The following is a 19344-nucleotide window of genomic DNA, read 5'->3' as shown; positions in this document are numbered from 1 at the left end:
AATTTTATTTACATACAAAATTTTTCATTTCCATTGAATCAGATATAGGGTGGAGTCAGGGAAAGATAAGTCAAAGCAGTCGGCGTGAATAGTATTAAAAGCCTTTCAGGCATAGGAGTCAGGCTAACTCGTATTTCTGCCACATAACAGCAAAATTTCCTCAGGCAAATTAGTTAATCTCTTTAAATTCCATATCTTTTCATCTGATAATTGGGGATACCAGTGGCTAACCCATAGGACAACTTTGAGGATTAAATGGTATGCACGATTCACAGGGCTTGCCCATCCAAGGCTACTTGTATTATTTGCTAAGAACTGCCATAACAAAGTACCACAGACTGGGTGGTTTAAACAAGAGAAATTTATTGTCTCACAGTTGTGGACGCTAGAAGTCTGATATCCAGATACTGGCAGTGTTTTTTTTTCTGAGGGCTATGAGGGAAGGCTCTGGTCCAGGCCCCCTTCTTGGCTGGTAGATGGCCCTCTCCCTGTGGTTTTGTCCTCTCTACTTCTGCAATGACCCTCATTCTAAATAAGGTCATATCCTCAGGTCCTGGAGGGTCAGGACTCCAACATATGAATTTCAATCCATAACACTATTTGAAGTCTCATGAGATAATCTAGTTTGACAATATATTTTTTAAGATTTTATTTATTCATTTGAGAGAGAGAGAGAGTGAGAGCACACAAGCAGGAGGAGAGGCAGAGGCAGAGGGAGAAGGAGAAGCAAGCTCTCCAGTGTGCCAGCTGGGAGCCCGATGTGGGGCTCGATCCCAGGACCTGGAGATCATGACCTGAGCCAAAGGCAGATGCTTAACCATCTGAGCCACCCAGGTGCCCATTGACAACATTTTCTAAGAATGCTCCTAGCCCTCCCCAACACACTTAGTCCCTTGCCTACAAAGTAAATCAAATTATTATCTATTTTCTTATTCCTTTGCTATTGCCCACACTAGTCTGAAATCCCAATGGGATTTCATCATTCTATACTGGGACATAGAACAGTGCCTGGTACAAAATAATCCCCATTATTGCAGAATGCCCCGTGGGACCCTGCTGGACACACAGAGAGAACCACGGAAGCCTGATGAGGGTACTGGGGATAATGCAGGCCTGGGCCAGTGCTGCCTGATGGAACGCCATGACCCTGCACTGCTGCTCCCTTATGTCCCTGACCAGGTTCTCCTTTTTTCTCGCCTCCTTATGGTACAGGTATATTGCAAACATTCTTTTCTTCAGTTATTAAGTTAAAAAACTGTAACTTGAAGTTTTAGAAGGCTGTAAAGGGGTTGTCATGAGAATCACATTAACATAATTGCTGTGGATTCTGCAGCAGCAATTTTTTATTTTAATTTCTTTCCTCTTTGCTATTCAGATAAGTAAGAGGTAGGTGTAGATGATTAACCTACAGACTCTGTTTTGCAAAACTTACAAATGGCTCTTTGAGAAACAAAGTCTTTAAGGACACAGTACTGAGCTATTTCTTGCTTAAGGATAAAATACGGATGCAGGTGCAGGTGTGGCTAGCTGGGAGCCAGCAGGTGTCTATATATGAGCTCATTTCTTCCCTCAACCCTGGGAAATACACAGATTTTCACCACCCTTCTTCAGCCTCTGCCATAGGTACAAGCAAATGCTACGGTAATTTCATGCTCAGAAAACAACCCAAAGGTTAATGAACATCTCTCATGGTTGGCGGTGTGAACCATTGCTATGAATAAGAATCTACACAAAAAAGAGCTGGCTTCATATTAAAAATCTGGCTGATGCTTCAGGGCAATAGCATACCTTCGAATACGTTATTGACTCCTGGATCATACTCCTTAATGATAGATTCAGTGGCATCACCTGCCAAATGAAAGGGTGTAGGGAGGGAGGGCATAACTAATGCAAAAGGCAGTTAGTAATTGGATGCATATTGTTTACATATGGGGCGCCTGAGTGGCTTAGTTGGTTAAGCATCTGACTCTTGATTTCAGCTCAGGTTATGATCTCAGGGTCATGAAATCAAGCCCCGTGTCTCTCCATCTCCCTCTGCCCCTCCCCCCACACCCCCTCTGCTGGCTCTCACTCTCTCTAAAAAGGAAAAAAAAGAATGCATATTGTTTATATAAAATTCGGTGTCTTGATAAGAATAAGGTATTAAATGTGTAGGACACTGAACTTAGAATATGCTTCTATATTGCAAAAATTCTTAGAATTCAATACATATTTAATAAGCTCTATTTTTATTATTTTAATCTTTATTTGAACAGCAGCAAAAATATCCATGCCACCTGCTTAGTGGCTTATCTGAAAATAATAGGTGGTCTCGGTATTTCCTACTGTAATACCAAGGACATCATCAAACTCATCATCATCCAGTTTAATTAATTAATGACTTAATAAGAAACATTAATTGATTGCCTCCAGTGAGCCAGGCATATTTACCCTAAAGAACAAAAAAATACTGTTGGAGGGCTTAGACTCTAGGTTGGTACATAACTGGTTCTTTGTGACCTAAATGTGTTTGTAGAGCACACTCTTTTCTAGTAACTGGATAGGGCAATTGTGAAAAAATAAATGTGTGCAAAATACAAAATGTTATGGTAAGTCCGTCAGGCCATTTTTCAAAAGACAAATAAGCCTTACCATATAAGGATTGTGGAATCTTAAAAAAGCAAGATTAGAAAACATTTTTAATAATTCTTAAGGTGTAGACTGAAGATCTTGTTTAGATTTTTGGAACAGGAAGCAATGAAAGCACATACATTCATAGGCTCTCAAAATGCATCCATTCCTGACTTCATTTTGGTATTTTAGCTCACTGCTCATTAAGGTTATTACCTTAATTTATTCAATCAAAATATTGATTCTATTCTCATGCTGCAAATAACTTGTGATATGATTTGGATCTTAATATGTTTTTACCACTGAAAGCTAAACAAAATAATGCTCATCCTTTCACCATCCAAATATTAATGTTTATATTATATTTCTACTTTAGAGGTTTTTTATAAAAACTTTCTGTGTTTGCAAACTGCAAACTTGAAGTTTGTTTAACCAAAATGTATATAATAGACTCTCCAAATGAAGAAGTTAATTAAGTCACCCATTTGTTCTGTAAAGTAATAGCCATTAACCAACCAAGTCCATGGTTCCATGTTAACATTTTGAGTGTTTGAGATAAGGGAAGCTCGCTTCAGTGAATGCTTCAGAATCCAGCTGTGACTTTATTCAACAAATATTATTTTAATGCATTAGCAGGCCCAAATAAAGACACTAGCCTTCAGTTAAATAAATTACCTTGTTTTGGAATGTTATAAGGAATCCATGACTAAGAAGGTAATCTAACTGATCTTTTAAAGAGACTATTGCTGGAAACCCTGTGTTTTCCAAATAACCCCGAAGTGAGACTTCATTTTAAAAGAAAATTCACAAATTTATGTTTCAAAGCTATGAGATATAAGTTCCTCTTATCTAAAGATACAGAGGATGTGGCAACAAATTACCCAGATGCTTTTGCTGTATTTGTTTTCTATTACTGATGACAAATTACCACAAAATTAGCAGCTTAAAACAGTACCTTTTTTCTTTTCTTTTCTTTTTACTTTTTTCATCTCACTGTTCTTAGGCACAAAATCCAGGTTGACTAGGCTAGGCTGGGCTCAGCATCTCACAGGGCTGAAATTAAGGTATTGGCTGGCTGTGTCTTGTCTGCCGCTCAAGGTCATCTTCCAAACTCATTCCTCTCATTGGAAGAATTCAGTTCCTTGTAGTTCTAGGACTGAGGTCCCTATTTCTTTGCTGGCTATTGGCTGGGGTCCCTTCTGACGTGGGGGCCACTCAGGTGCTTGCCCCAGTGGTCATCTCCACGTCAGCATTGAAAAACTGCCCTCATGCCAGATCTCTCACATGTCTCTAATCTCCCTGTCTTCCTCTTCTACTTTCAGCCAAAGAAAACTGCCTCCTTTTAAAGAGCTCATGTGATTAAGCTAGACATACCTCCAAAATCCATCATAATAATCAATTGATTAGTAACCTTAATCACAGCTACAAACATTCCCTTTTCCGTTTACTTTGATCATGGAGTATAACCAGGGCTGAAGGTAATGGGGCCATCCTAGGATTCTGCATCAGCCAACAGGTATAATTTTTGTGGAGAAATTTGAACAATGGAAAGAACATAAAAGGAGGGATGACTAACCCTTAGCATGTAAATGCTAAGACAAATAATAATAGCCATAAAATGTGACTTAATGATCTTTTAGGAATTACAATGTAGGGATCAGCACTGCTACAGAAATCCAACAGAAAGGGCTTAAAGGAATACTGAGGGTTTTATTATTTGAGTAAGGAAGAACTACCAAGTAAAATGAAGAAATGACCAGGCAATTGAAATAATTCTTAAGGGTAAGATAGAGACTAAATGTCTTGATGATAGGATCAGGCAGCAACGGCCATATAACATTTCTATGCAGCACTCTGCTTGGACATTGGAAGTTGCTGCATATTAAAGCTGAACGCTACTGTGTGGGTGCCACCACTTATCCATGACCTCCTCCGTCACCCTTGCCTAGGGTCATGCTTGCACATTGCTATACTGCCCCTGCACTCTCTAAGGAAGTTAGAAGAGATAAGAGAGGAAAGAAAAGGGAATGAGGGGGAAAAACAGGTGGATTTGAAAGAGAATTGGGGGGTTTTGGGTTTTTCAAAGAGAATTTGTAGATGGGATAGAATACTTGTGGGGCAGGGATGGGGGCATGTAAGGGAAGGGAGGAATAGACTGAAGATGCCAGGGAAGGAGAAAGAGATGACAGTGTGGAAGGAATGCAAGAGAAAGGTCTTGAAAGATAAAAAGGGGAAAGAATTAAGAGCCTTCATGGATCAATTTGCTTGGGAAAGAGAAGTATTATTTTTCTGCAATGCAGGAAAAGGAAAAAGGCTGAGTAGTGGTTTCAGATGAGAGATGTCAAACCGGTTCATGTAGGGTGGTTTTTATCCTTTCATTGTAATGAGAAAATTTTACATATATTTTCTTCTCTGTAAAGTGACAAAAAATAGGGCAAATAGAACACTGTCAAATAGTGTTTATGAGTATTAAATGATGTAATACATGTAACATGCTTGGAATAGGGCATGCCACATTATAAATGTTCAGAAATGTTAGCTATTTCTAGTATTGTTGTCATTATTTTCTACTGACTATAAAGAAAAAATGAGGTAAGGTTGTGACTTAAAAATAAAAAGATTTTTTTTAAAAAAGATTTTATTTATTTACTTGACAGAGAGTGAGAGAGCACAGCAGGGGGAGCAGCAGAGGGAGAGGGAGAAGCAGGCTCTCCGCTGAGCAGGGAGCCCGACGTGGGGCTCGATCCCAGGACCCTGGGATCATGACCTGACCTGAACGCAGGTGCTTAACCAACTGAGCCACCCAGGCGCCCCTAAAAAGGTTTTTAATAACTTGTTGAATAATAGTATTGCTGAAAAACATTGAGCCCTTGGCAAACGTAATCAGCATTGTTCATGAAGCATCCAGTCACCATGGTTAGTCTTTTTTCTAACAATGCTTAACATTCTGGAAGGTACAGAGAAAGCAATGGGCATCAAGGTTTATAAAAAGTCAGAGGTAGGAGCTCTGGGATCAGGTTGTTTTCATGAGGGTGAATCCAAAGTTCAGAGTGAACTAGGAGGTTTAAAATAACACACTGAGTCAGAGATGAAAATTCTGGCAGTATTTTTAATTTTAAAATTTTGAAAATTGAAAAGTGTTTTAAAATACCCTAAGTACCTGAAGGAAAAGAGGGATAACTACAGAGTTTAAAGTATTAGAGAGCAGAGTTCAAGATGACCATCTTGATAACTTTGGCTTTCCAAAGTGAAATGGAGCTGAATATGAAAAAAATTACCACATGACAAAGGTTGTGATTGAGGGTGACAGTACAAAGCTGGGACAAGAGGAAAAACTGTGACCCATCTGTAGGATTCTTGTGCAGTTGGTAGAAGGAGGTTCTGGATATTAGGAAATAATAGATGGCGTGGACCTCAGAGCAGGCAGTGGGAGTTGAAAGAAGATGGTGGAATGATAGGCCAGAAGGGCAGTGGAGAACCATGATTGTTATCCACTGTTATCCACTCCTCAAGTATAGTAACATGAGAGAGGCAAATAATTACATTTTTTGAGAACTGCAGGAGAAGTAGTGCCCACTTAATGGATCCCGAGGATGCTGAATCTGGAATCCCAGAACCATGCTAACCAGGACATGTAATAGTTAACTACATGTGGTCATTTACATGTTAAGTTCAAATAAAGTAAAATATTTCATTTCTCAGTTCAAACGCTCAACAGCCATTGTAGTTCAATATATCAGACAGCACCAATTTTAGAACATTTATAGCACCATAAAAATTTCTAATGGAAAAAAAATTCCAATGGATAGTGCCATACTGGAGGTACAGTGGAAGTGAGAGTGCAGGGTCTTATAGAACATATTGGAGCAGAAGAAAACTATACCTAACAAGGATATAAACAAGGACATTCTGTCTGTATTTGACAATTTTGAAATATTCTTTTATTATTTTAGCACTTCTGAAATTAGTATGAGTCATACAGTGAGTGGATGTGCTCATTTAATAAGGTAGGGCTTTTTTTCTTCTGAAGAACTATTAACAAATTGGTGATGCATCTCACAATCAGTGGCATCTTAATATCAGTGAAATATGGTAACAACAAAGCCAAAGGGATTTTCATCTTGGGTAGTAATCACAAAGATAGAGTCAGGAGTGTTGACAGGAGGACTAGAGAGATGTGTGATAATGGGAAATGAGCTAAATTTAGAAAATACTAGCCCTAAGCACCAGTTGGAACTGTCTAGTAATGGTGTATTGGCAACAGTTAACTTTCTCCGGTTCCTAGTGTCTGATTCAAGATTCTCAGTATTCCTATTGACCAAAAATTGGGTTGATGGTGAGTCTCAGGCTAATGACTTCAGTCATTGTAAAGAATTCTTCTGGATGGTGTTGAGCTGGCTTTGACAGCTATAGCATGACTTCCTTAAGATTGGGCATGAGGGGTTGGGAGGGAAAAGGATGGAAGGGTTACCCCTTTTTCTTTGGGTGGGGAAAACCTGTAGAAAGGGAGAGAAACAGAGGTGTGTCCAAAACAAAGGAAAAGCCATTGTGATACTTAAGTTCAATAGCTATTCATCAGGATTTAGACTTGAGATCTAAACTTGGATAAGAATGAGCTACACAGTCCCAGTCCCAGCAGAGAGTCAGATTGGAACTGAATGTTTTTGTTTACTTGCTCTGTTGTTTGGTCTGTTGATGCTACAATAACTCTATCATGACTTTTTATAGAAAATTAGAATTATGACCTTTTAAATTTATCCCATGTGGTTAATTTTTTTAAAAGATTTTATTTATTTATTTATTTGACACAGCGAGAGAGGGAACACAAGCAGGGGGAGTGGGAGAGGGAGAAGCAGGCTTCCCGCGGAGCAGGGAGCCCGATGCAGGGCTCGATCCCAGGACCCTGGGACCATGACCTGAGCCGAAGGCAGACGCTTAACGACTGAGCCACCCAGGCGCCCCTATCCCATGTGGTTATTAACATGTACTATAATACTTTTTTCCCTGAAATGTTTGTTTCTCTTAAAACATTTATGTATATGTGTAAATATATCCATATATGTTTGTGTGTATACATATACATTCATGTAAAAACAGTGTAGCAGAAGGAATTCTGTTTCCCGAGTGAAAATATCCGATTTTGAACTTAGACTCCAGCATGTCAGTTAATTTCCGACTTAAATTTGGGGCACGTTTCATCTTTTGAAGTCATAGGTCACTTTTTTTTTTTCCTAAGTCTTTATGTTTTTAGATCAGCTTTAGGTTTACAACAAATTGAGAGGAAGGTACAGAGATTTCCTCCTATCTCCTACCTTCATACACGAACAGTCTCTTTCATTATCAGCGTTACTCAGTAGGATGGTACACTGTTCACCAAGGACAAACCTACATTCACACATTATAAATACCCCAATCCATAGTTTACCTTAGGGTTCACTCCTGGTGTTGTACATTCTTTGGGTTTAGACAAATGTATAATGATATATAATTATTATTCTAATATCATACACAGTATTTTTACTGCCCTAAAAATCCTTTGTTTGGCTTCCACTGTTATACAGCCTAATTTAGCAACATATATTATGATTTATTAGGTAGGGAAAAAATCAAATAAGATGATTTCGATACCTCAGTCTAAGTCTAAAATCAGACTAGGTGAGGACTCCAGGCCACAAGGATTATGAATGTTTTTGTTTATAACAAGGTCTTTTACCGCCCTAGACCTCTCGGGGTAAAGGTCTCTGCCTCTGTCCCTGCAGGCAGAAAAATAGGAAGAAAAATGTCCCTCTGATTTATTCAGCAAGAAACTGCTATGATTTACCTACTGTGCCAAAGGATACCCCATTATTCTCTTGCTGCTTTTGTAAGCTGAAACGTCATATATGGGCCTAGCAGATTTGTTTTGTGATCGTATTTAAAGCCTTAAAACCTGGGTGAACTCCTGTGAAAACCTCTAATTCCAGGATACTGAGGTCACCATGGCGACAAGAGGAGCTCAGCTGGTTTCCTATTCAGTGCATCCTGGATGAAGGTGCTCTCTCCAAGAAACATTAAGAACATCTGTTAGTTTATTTGTGAAGCAAAGGGTTATGCTAACACGCAACCTCTGGAAGGGGTCTGAGCAGTTCTCCAGTCTCTGGGAGTGGGTGGTGATTGAAACACTAGCCAGGGCAGGCCCCAGTCTAAGAAACTAAATCCAAGACTCCTCTGAAGTCGAGGATGGGGATTGCAGAGTTGAGTCTGGTAATGTTTTATAAGGCCAGTGGCTCTAACCTGTCTGATTGAACTTTTAAAAAGAGAGAAAGTGGAGATATATTTGAAATTCAAGTCTAGGGAGAAAAAAGAGGGAATGAGGTTATAGGAGGTTTCTCTAGGTTCCTGTAAGAAAGAAGTCTAACAATAAATACCATTTGAGTTGCGTTTATCTTTTAATATAAGCCACAAAGTATTAAAGAGCTCTTGGAACTCTTTGTTACTTCCCCGTGCTGGCTATTTTGCCATTTCCTTCATCTCCCTTAATGTTTTCCTAAGTAAGAGTTTTAAAACCAAAAGGATCCATATTGAGTGCAATTCACCATTTTGAGTGACTTTGGAACCCAGTTAGACAAAAAGGCAATAGCACCCGTCCTCTGGTTCTCAACCTTTGTACCTTTAAAAAAACATTCATGTTTTGGTCCTGCCCACAGTGATCCTGATTTTACCAGGGCCTGTGTACTGAGAAATTTTGTAGCTCCCCGAGCGATTCTAATGCACAGCCAAGGGTGAAAACCAGAGTTGTACTCTGTCATCTTCACCTTCCTCAAATCTGTTGACTTTGGCTTTAGTTCTACTCTGACTACTCACCCCCATGGCCACTCTCAAACCTTGTAACCACCGAGAATTGCTCCAGCCAACCTTGAAATCTTAAGCTCAAATATCCCATACTCCCCCAACATGCCCTTCTTTCTTTCTAGCTCTGCTTATTATGTTAAAGACCTTGTAGTCCATTCCAGCTGCTGGCTTAGTAAACCCTTCATTGTTCTCCTGCTGTCCCCAAATAGGAAAATTAAAGGCCAGGGTTATAATACCTGTGTGATCTCTCCGTCTTTACCCTGTGGTTTCCAGAGAAAATCATAGCCACATACACTGGTGCCACAGAAAGTTCATGGTCTCTTCTCCCAACCAGAGGGAGCCTCAACACTGCCAAAATCTCCACGTGTTTCTCTGGTCGGCCTTGTCTCCATTTCTCCTATGCTAAAACCCATTCCCTTCTGTTGCTTGGGAGCTTCCATCTCTGTTGTTTGGGGAAGAACCCTACACCTGTGCGTTGAATCCTACCCTCTTCTACCTCCTCAGTGGACTTCCTCCTTCACCTGTCCCTTCACTTGTATCTCTCACACCACTCCAGGTATTGACTCATTAACATCAGCATTTCCACAACACAGATGAGCCTGGAGGACATCATGCTAAGTGAAATAAACCAGACACAGAAAAACAAAGACTGTATGATCTCTCTTGTATGTGGAATATTAAACATAAAGTCAAACTCTTAGTAATAAAGAATAGAATGGTGATTATCAGAGGCTGCACGGTAGGGGAAAAGGGGAAAGATATTGATCAAAGGGTACAAATTTTCACTTAGAATAAGTTCTGGAGACCTAATGCACATCATGGTGACTATAGTTAATAATAATGTATTGTATATTTGAAATTTGTTACGAGTAGATCTCGAGTGTTCTCACCACACACACACATACACACAAAATGGTAACTATGTGAGGTGATGGATATGCTAGTTAGCTGGATTGTGGTAATCATTTAACTATATGTATATATCAAAACCTCACTTTTATACTTTATATGTAATTTTTATTTGTTAGTCATACCTCAGTAAAGCTGGAAAATTTTAAAAGAAATACACATGCTCAAAATGCTCCCTTTAAAAACCAAAGCAATGAGGGCGCCTGGGTGGCTCAGTCGGTTAAGCAACTGCCTTTGGCTCAGGTCATGATGCTGGAGTCCCGGGATCGAGTCCCACATTGGGCTCCCCGCTCAGCGGGGAGTCTGCTTCTCCCTCTGACCCTCCTCCCTCTCATGCTCTCTGTCTCTCATTCTCTCTCTCTCAAATAAATAAATAAAATCTTTAAAAAAAAAAAAAACACCAAAGCAATGAAAAAGCAAAGTTTTATTAGCCTTTCTTTCCCCCTTGGCCTACTGACCTCCTCACCTTTGCAGCCAAAGGATTTTACGTTCTTTCTCCTGATTTTGCATATCCCCCCAGCAAAGATATGGAAATCTTTAGTGCTAAATCCAGTGGGTGATGTCCATTCTTTATTTTACTTTAACTCTCTTCAGGATTTACAGTGTTGACCACTCTCTATTTTTAAATAGTTTCTGGTTGTCTGCTTCCGTTTCTCGCAGTTCATCGTATCATCTTGTGTGTTCATTGTGCCCTCTAGTCACTTGGAAGTGCAGGCCTTTCTTGCCCCGTGTGCCTAGAGCACCTTTTTCCCTTGGCCCAGCTCTCCCACTTTCCACTCCGGCCTCCAGTAACCCCTCTTTATATTCTAGCTTATACGCCATTTTTTTTAAAAAGATCTTTGCCTAAACCTGAAGGTTGGACTTGGGATTGCTGCCTACATATTCTTCTATCACAAGACTTTTTATAGTAGAAGACTGTCTTCTGCTTAATGATTTACTTCTCTCTCACGCCTGACTTAATGTTCCTTAAATGCGGAGACTCTGATTCATTGCACAATACTTTTTTTTGCATGACACATAGAAAACTCCCAATAACTGTTGAAGAAATGAGATGAGAAGGGGTATTCAGAAATGTCAGCAAAACAAAAAATGGAAAGTAATGGTAAAGAGAGGTTTAAAGAGGGGTGATCAGCAGGTCAGAAGCTACAAGTAGGATGAGCTGAGCGACCTGAATAGAGGTTATTGATTGGTGGAAAGTTGTTTCATTGGCATGGTAAGAACCGGAGTCAGAATGCAGGAAATTGGGGGTCGATGGCTTATTAGTTTGCTAGGGCTGCTGTAGCGAGGTGCCACAAACTGAGTGATATAAACAGCAGAAATGTATTGCTTCACAGTTCTGGAGTTGAAAAATCCAAGATCTAGGTGTTGGCAGGGCCTGCTCCCTCTGAAGGTGTTAGAAAAGGATTCTTCTCTAGCTTCTGGCAGCATAACTTCAGTCTTCACATGGCATTCTCTCTGTTCACCTGCCTGTCTCTTCACATGCTATTCTTTTTATAAGAACTGCAGGCCTGTTGGATTAGGGGCCCACCCTAATCTACTCCAGTGTGGCCTCATCTTAATTACTTGCACCTGCAGTAACCTTGTTTTTCAAGGAAGGTCAGGTTCTTAGGTACTGGGAATTAGAACTTCAGTGTATAAATTTTGAGGAGACACAACGCAATCCATAACAAGTGGAAATTAAAGAATAATTTCCAGACTCTTCTATTTATTCATAGCTCTATGGTCAGACATTCATAGATCAATACTGGCTTTTAATCTCCTATTTAAGGGTCTGCATTATAGCATAATGTCTATTGTGGTGGCCATGGACGAGAAGTACATAAATGACTTTCGCTGCCCAGGGCTGCAACACTGACTTCCAAGCTGTGCCGTCCACAGTTGGACATGGGAGAAAAGGAGGTCCTCAGCCATGGCAACTCTTTAGCTAATTCACCCACATGCAAAGAAGGCTTGAAACCTACCTATCTAAAATACAGCTTGTAGGCATGTTGGAGGGTATATTTTTAGTCATACTGTTGATAGAAAATAAGAAGACAATCTATACCCTCAGCAGTGGGAGATAAGAAAACTGACAGATAATCTTTTGAAAGAAAATGAAAAACAAAAGGAAAAAAGAAAAAAAAAGCATAAAATGTTATGTCCCTGTATTATCTAATACTTTAAAATCTTGGATAGATATATCATTATTAGGTCTAAGTTATACATTTGTAAGTTATAAAGAGTATATATAGAAGACTTCCCTACCGAAATTGTAGCTGTTGAAATTCACAGAATAGAAAAAACAAAAAAGAATTATAATCTCCGTGGGAGCAACATTATACCAAAACCACAGAAGTAGTTCTGTTTGGAATCTGTCGGAAAACTAAATTTTAGATTAACGTCAGCAGTTTACTTTTCATTTTCACAGATAAGATTTGAAAAGACAAGGGCCAGCGAATCATTCCATCGATTGGAAGCATCGCTAGGGAACATCTACCTATTGCAGGGACAGGCATCTGGTGACTTGGAAATGTTTTTCGTAGGTAGCTCTTATTCTTAAATTCAACATGAGTTGCCAGTTTGGAAAACTGGTACGTTATATTTATCACACGGTTATAATTTCTAATGGTTTGAGGAGTCCTAGACCAGACCACATCAATACTTGGCACATTTTCAAAATGCAAAGAAAGTGCTGAGACTCCAAAATACTGTGCTGAATTCTTTAAAACTGAAAAACAACTGGTTTGTATATAAAATAAAATAAGAATCAAATGGGTGGAAATGACTGCATTTTTGAAATGCCATTGTAAATTATAGTCTAAAATACTGTTTTAAAAAACCAGCATGTTTGCAAATACATTTGACTTGCCTTGGAAGTTAGAAAGCCTTACTGCTTGGTTTACTATTGAGACAGATTGTGGATGCTTACAGAAAATATAATTACTTTTTTTAAGCCCCAGCAGGTCATTTTGAGGACTTTGGTGATAACTTACCAAATATATTGGAAACTTCCCATACTTTGCTTAATACTGGACTAAATTATGTTGGTATAAACTAGATCCTTCCTAAAGTCTTTCAAGAACTGTTTATCTATTTATTTAAAAGGATTTTATGTTTTTATTTGAGAGAGAGTGCTAGAGAGCATGAGTGGGGGGAAGGGCAGAGGGAGAGAGAGAGAAGCAGACTCCTCCCTGAGCAGGGAGCCCATAGGGGGGACTCAGTCCCAGGACCCCGGGATCATGACCTGAGCCAAAGGCAGTTGCTTAACCTACTAAATCACTCAGGTGCCCCACTGTTTATCTCTTTATAAGATCATTTCACCCATAAGCTGTTTTACAATATCTCAAATACTCAGATGATTCTGAATGGATCAAATATAAATAATCTTTTCTTTTTTTTTTTACTGATTATTGATATAAAGAATCGGGGGAGGGGAGAACCTCATAAAAAGTTAGAGATAATTTAGAAAATCTTAACTATTTCAAGGATAGAATCCAGTCTAATTCACAAGGTAGTCCTTTTTGGGTCTAAACTCATTTCTGTTTAGCTAACTAGCTAGTTGAGAGTTTAGGGTGGGCAGTCTAAAGAATTTTAAACTTACTAAGGTGGCCTTCAGAATAAACTAACAGCAAAACCAGGAGATCAGGTTGCCCCCAGCTCACAGAGACTGTACTGTTAAAGAGCTCCCTTTCCTCACAATTGAAGGCGACACAAAGACCCGTGACATCCAGACAAACATGGGCACTTCTGGTCAGTTTTATCTTGTTTTGAATATGCTGACTGAGTCTTTGTCCACTGAGTATCTTGAAAATATTGAAGGGTCAGCAAAGCATATTTGATCCCCTGCCAAAACACTTTCCCAAAGGTGTCTCATAGCCAAGAGTAGTAGTTCATGGGGAATTTAATCCATGTGCTTTTGATTCATTTACACTAGACTCATCAAAATGTCATAGGAGGATATTGAATGTCCAAGAAACTTTAAAGTTTATGAGGCCATTTAAGGCATTCATTTCTGAACCAGAAAGTCACAGTGTACCGAGAATACAGAGAATTTAAACATACTGGGGGTCAATTTCATTTTGACTAATACATCCTAGAAAATGCTGGAGTCGACTCCTAATTTCTGAAGTCTCAATGCTATTCTAATCTTTATATGTACTAGTGATATCCAAACAAGGAGTGCAGGGCTAGAACAAGAATGTTCAGCATTAAAAATATCCCAAACCCACATTTTAAATAACTCAGTTTAATTGAGTATCTGCACTGTGGCCTGAGGATGTGTGGATTTAAAGATAAATTCCTTCCAAGTGACTGGGAAACAACTGGGGCTTTTAAAATTTTCACCCATCAAAAGAAGGTTGACACAGAATTAATCCTTTGACATTCTGTAATAGTCTGTAGTGGTTTTGTTTTGTTTTGTTTTGTTTTGTTTTGTTTGTAAATGCTTTAAAATACATGACCTCATCTGGTTAAGTCAAGGGGACTGGTATTATGATCTCTATTTTTAAAAGGGGGAAATGGAATTTGTGTAACTTTGAATGTTGTTGCTTTAGTTGCATATTATACTTGATTTTATAGCTCTGAGCCGTGATCATATGCAATAAGGCTAGTGCTACCTCTATCCCACCTAGCTCTACTTTATCTTTAAATCTGTCTTTCCCACACTTGCAAAGAAATCTCTGGGGGGTTTTAGTAAAAAAACAAAACAAAAACGTAATTCCTGTTAAAACACAAAACTTAGGTATTATAATTGGCATAAAATTCTGTTCTGGTTTTTCTTCAAAAATAAGATGCACACTGCAGTGTGATTGCCTTCCTTCCTAAATCTACATATTTGCATTTTAAAATTGCCTTTTCCTATGGAGTAATGTAAGTGTAGAGCAGTCTTTGGGGTGTCTGGGTGGCTCAGTTGGTTGGGCATCTGCCTTCGGCTCGGGTCATGATCTCAGGGTCCTGGGATCTCGTCCTTTGTCGGGCTCCCTGCTCAGTGGAGAGTCTGCTTCTCCCTCTCCCTCTGCCGCTTCCCCCTACTTGTATGCTCTCTCTCTCTCTCTCTCTCTCTCTCTGTCTCAAATAAATAAATGAAATCTTAAAAAAAAAAAAAAGAGTTTAGAGCAGACTTCGAACTCACTATGTACTCCATGGTCAGGTCAGTCCCATCAGGGCCGAAACTAAGAAATGGGCTGTTTAAATTTTGTGTAACCTGTTTAAATTATGTAGTTGTCTAGAAATAAGTTTAACTTATGCAAGTATGTTGCAAAACGTAAATGGAGAATTTTTTTTCTCCTTTAATAAACTATAACTCAAATCATTCATGTTTAAAAAAATTGAGCCAAGGATCAGAAATGGACCCTCAACTCTATGGTCAACTCATCTTTGACAAAGCAGGAAAGAATGTCCAATGGCAAAAAGACAGTCTCTTCAACAAGTGGTGTTGGGAAAATTGGACAGCCACATGCAGAAGAATGAAACTGGACCATTTCCTTACACCACACACACAAATAGACACCAAATGGTTGAAAGACCTAAACGTGAGACAGGAGTCCATCAACATCCTAAAGGAGAACACAGGCAGCAACCTCTTCGACCTCAGCCGCAGCAAATTCTTCCTAGAAACATCACCAAAGGCAAGGGAAGCCAGGGCAAAAATGAACTATTGGGATTTCATCAAGATAAAAAGCTTTTGCACAACAAAAGAAACAGTCCACAAAACCAAAAGACAACTGACAGAATGGGGGAAAATAGTTGCAAATGACATATCAGATAAAGGGCTAGTATCCAAAATCTATAAAGAAGTTATCAAACTCAACACCCAAAGAACAAATGATCCAATCAAGAAATGGACAGAAGACATGAACAGACATTTTTCCAAAGAAGACATCCAAATGGCCAACAGGCACATGAAAAAGTGCTCAACATCGCTCGGCATCAGGGAAATCCAAATCAAAACCTCCATGAGATACCACCTCACACCCGTCAGAATGGCTAAAATTAACAAGTCGGGAAATGACAGATGTTGGCGGGGATGTGGAGAAAGGGGAACCCTCCTACACTGTTGGTGGGAATGCAAGCTGGTGCAACCACTCTGGAAAACAGTATGGAGGTTCCTCAAACAGTTGAAAATAGAGCTACCATACGATCCAGCAATTGCACTACTGGGTATTTACCCCAAAGCTACAAATGTAGGGATCCGAAGGGGTACGTGCACCCCAACGTTTATAGCAGCAATGTCCACAATAGCCAAACAGTGGAAAGAGCCAAGATGTCCATCGACAGATGAATGGATAAAGAAGATGTGGTATATGTACACAATGGAATATGATGCAGCCATCCAAAGGAATGAGATCTTGCCATTTGCAACAGCGTGGATGGAACTGGAGGGTGTTATGCTGAGTGAAATAAGTCAATCAGAGAAAGACACGTATCATATGACCTCATTGATATGAGGAATTCTTAATCTCAGGAAACAAACTGAGTGTTGCTGAAGTGGTGGGGGGTGGGAGGGATGGGCTGGCTGGGTGATAGACATTGGGGAGGGTATGTGCTATGGTGAGTGCTGTGAATTGTGCAAGACTGTTGAATCATAGATCTGTACTTCTGAAACAAATAATGCAAGATACGTTAAGAAAAAAGAAAAAGAAGAAGATAGCAGAAGGGGAAGAATGAAGGGGAGTAAGTCGGACGGGGAGATGAACCATGAGAGACGATGGACTCTGAAAAACAAACTGAGGGTTCTAGAGGGGAGGAGGGTAGGGGGATGGGTTAGCCTGGTGATGGGTATTAAAGAGGGCACGTTCTGCGTGGAGCACTGGGTGTTATGCACAAACAATGAATCATGGAACACTACATCAAAAACTAATGATGTAATATATGGTGATTAACACAACAATAAAAAATAAAAAAATAATAAAAAATAAAAAAAATTGAGCCAAGGAGTAAGGTAATTTCCACTGTGTAACGTTATTAACATAAATTGATATCTACCTTAATACAGTTTCATTTTGGTTAACGATTTATGAGTTATGCTTGCAGATTTCATAATTTCTGGCATTTCCTCCTTCCTTTTTTGTTTGTCTTTCATAGGTTACCTGACTCTCCAAAATTTGCAACTCCAGTTAATGTTAATTCAGATGAAAGTTTATTGGAAAGTATATTGAATCCTGTGATCAAATAAAACTTGCAAAGCTGGTATCTTTATGCTGATGCTCAGGAACATTTAGAGAATACTCTCTTCACTAGGATTTCAGAGCATCTCGTTCTCCTGATTTTCCTTCTTTTGCCTTGGCTGCTCCTTCTCATTCTCCTTTGCTGCTTCCTCCTCAGCAACTCAAAATCTTAGCATTGGTATGTCTCCAGCTTAGTTTCTCCATATCCATGCTCTTTCTCCATATCCCCTGTATGTCTCATCTGATCGCACCGCCTGAGGGTTTGTATGCCGTTGGCAAATTGCTACCACCCATCCCGACCTCTCTCCTGAAATCAGACTTTAATATTCAACTGCCTACCTGCCGTTTCTACCTGGTTGTCTACTGTCTACCTGAAACCTAACAAAGTCTTGTTCTTCCCTGCCAAAGCACTCCTCCAGTGAATTCCCCATCTCAGGCCAAACTCTGCTGTTACTTCGGCTCTTCCCTGCTTCCCACCCCCCACCTTCCCCATCCAATCCAGTCAGCGACTCCAAACAGAACTCAGAATCTGATCATTTCTGACCCCCTCCATGGCTGCCAGCTTGCTCCTGGCCACCATTCTTTCTCATCTGGATTGCGAGACAACTGTCCCTGACCAGCATCCCTCTTACCCCCTTTGCTCACTTCAGTCTGTTTTCCACACATCAGCAGAGTGGCATTTCCACCTCCTGGGTCATGGTGGGTCACTCCTCTGCCCGTAACACTTAGGTGACCTCTGATCTTCATCAAAATTAAAATCCTCATGGGGCATCTGGGTGGCACAGTCGGTTAAGCGTCGGATTCTTGGTATGGGCTCAGGTTGTGATCACAGGGTCATGAGATCAAGCCCCACATGAGGTTCCATGCTGGGAGACTCTACCTCCCTCTTCCTCTGCCCTTCCCCTCCCCGACCTCTCTCTCTCTCTCTCTCTCTCTCTCAAATAAATAAATAAATCTTAAAAATAAATTAAAATCCTCACAATAGCCTTCCACCTGTGGGTGCCTGCTGCCTCTGATTCAGCTCCTACTGCTGCTTTGGAACACTGACTTCCTCCTATTTTATCAGCTCGCAAAGCATAGTCCTGTTTCAGGGCTCTATTTTTTCTGTTACTTTAGGGCAGAACCTGCAACTCCGCAATACCCCTTTGTTTGACTTCCTCACATCTCTCGTTCCTTATTCAAGTATCTTCTTGGTGAGGCCTTCCCTGTCCATTCTTTTTGATATTTATATCCACATAATCCCCATTCCTGGAGACCTCCATCTCCATCTTTCTTTTTAACTTTTCTCCCTAAAACTTACTACTTATATTAATGTCTATAGATTTTACTTATTCATTTTGTTGATTTTCTGACCCTCCTCCAGCTAGAATGAAAGCCCCTAGTCTATTTCATAGGTCACTGCTATATCCCCAACCTCTTGACTAGTTCCTAGAACATGGGGGTAGTCAATAAATATTTGTTGAGTGAATAAATAAATGATTACTTCCCATCTTCCTCTCCCTAGGTAGAAGCAGGAACTATAAAAATATGAAAATATAACCTAAATTATTAGATAATCAGACTTACCCCATATTCATGTATAAATATAATCCAACTTGGTTGTTGGGATAGGTAAAAAATATTTTAAGAACATACATTTTTAAAAGCTTGATCAAATACTGTTTCTTTTTCAAATCTAAAAAAAAAAAACACTGGCAATCAAGAAATCAGAATTATATTGAATTAGTTGTTTCTGGGTCATTAAGGAACTTGACTGTGCCGTTGCTCCCAAAGCACTAAATATAGCTGATATCGAACCAAAGGTCCTTCATGATCCTTGAAACTTCTTTGAATTTCTAAAGAAATATTC

At 39.6% G+C, this 19344-nt stretch overlaps 1 protein-coding gene across 6 annotated transcripts in view; it reads left to right on the top strand.

Annotated features, from left to right (window-relative positions):
• The window catches only part of PDE4D (phosphodiesterase 4D), a 1508086-nt gene that overhangs the window by 906282 nt on the left and 582460 nt on the right, over positions 1-19344 (top strand). The gene's annotated exons all lie outside the window — the stretch shown is intronic.

This window comes from Zalophus californianus, chromosome 5 (assembly GCF_009762305.2).
Source record: "Zalophus californianus isolate mZalCal1 chromosome 5, mZalCal1.pri.v2, whole genome shotgun sequence".
NCBI classification, from domain to species: Eukaryota; Metazoa; Chordata; class Mammalia; order Carnivora; family Otariidae; genus Zalophus; species Zalophus californianus.
Note: the sequence above shows the minus strand (reverse complement) of the source record. Positions and strands in the feature narration are given on the sequence as shown.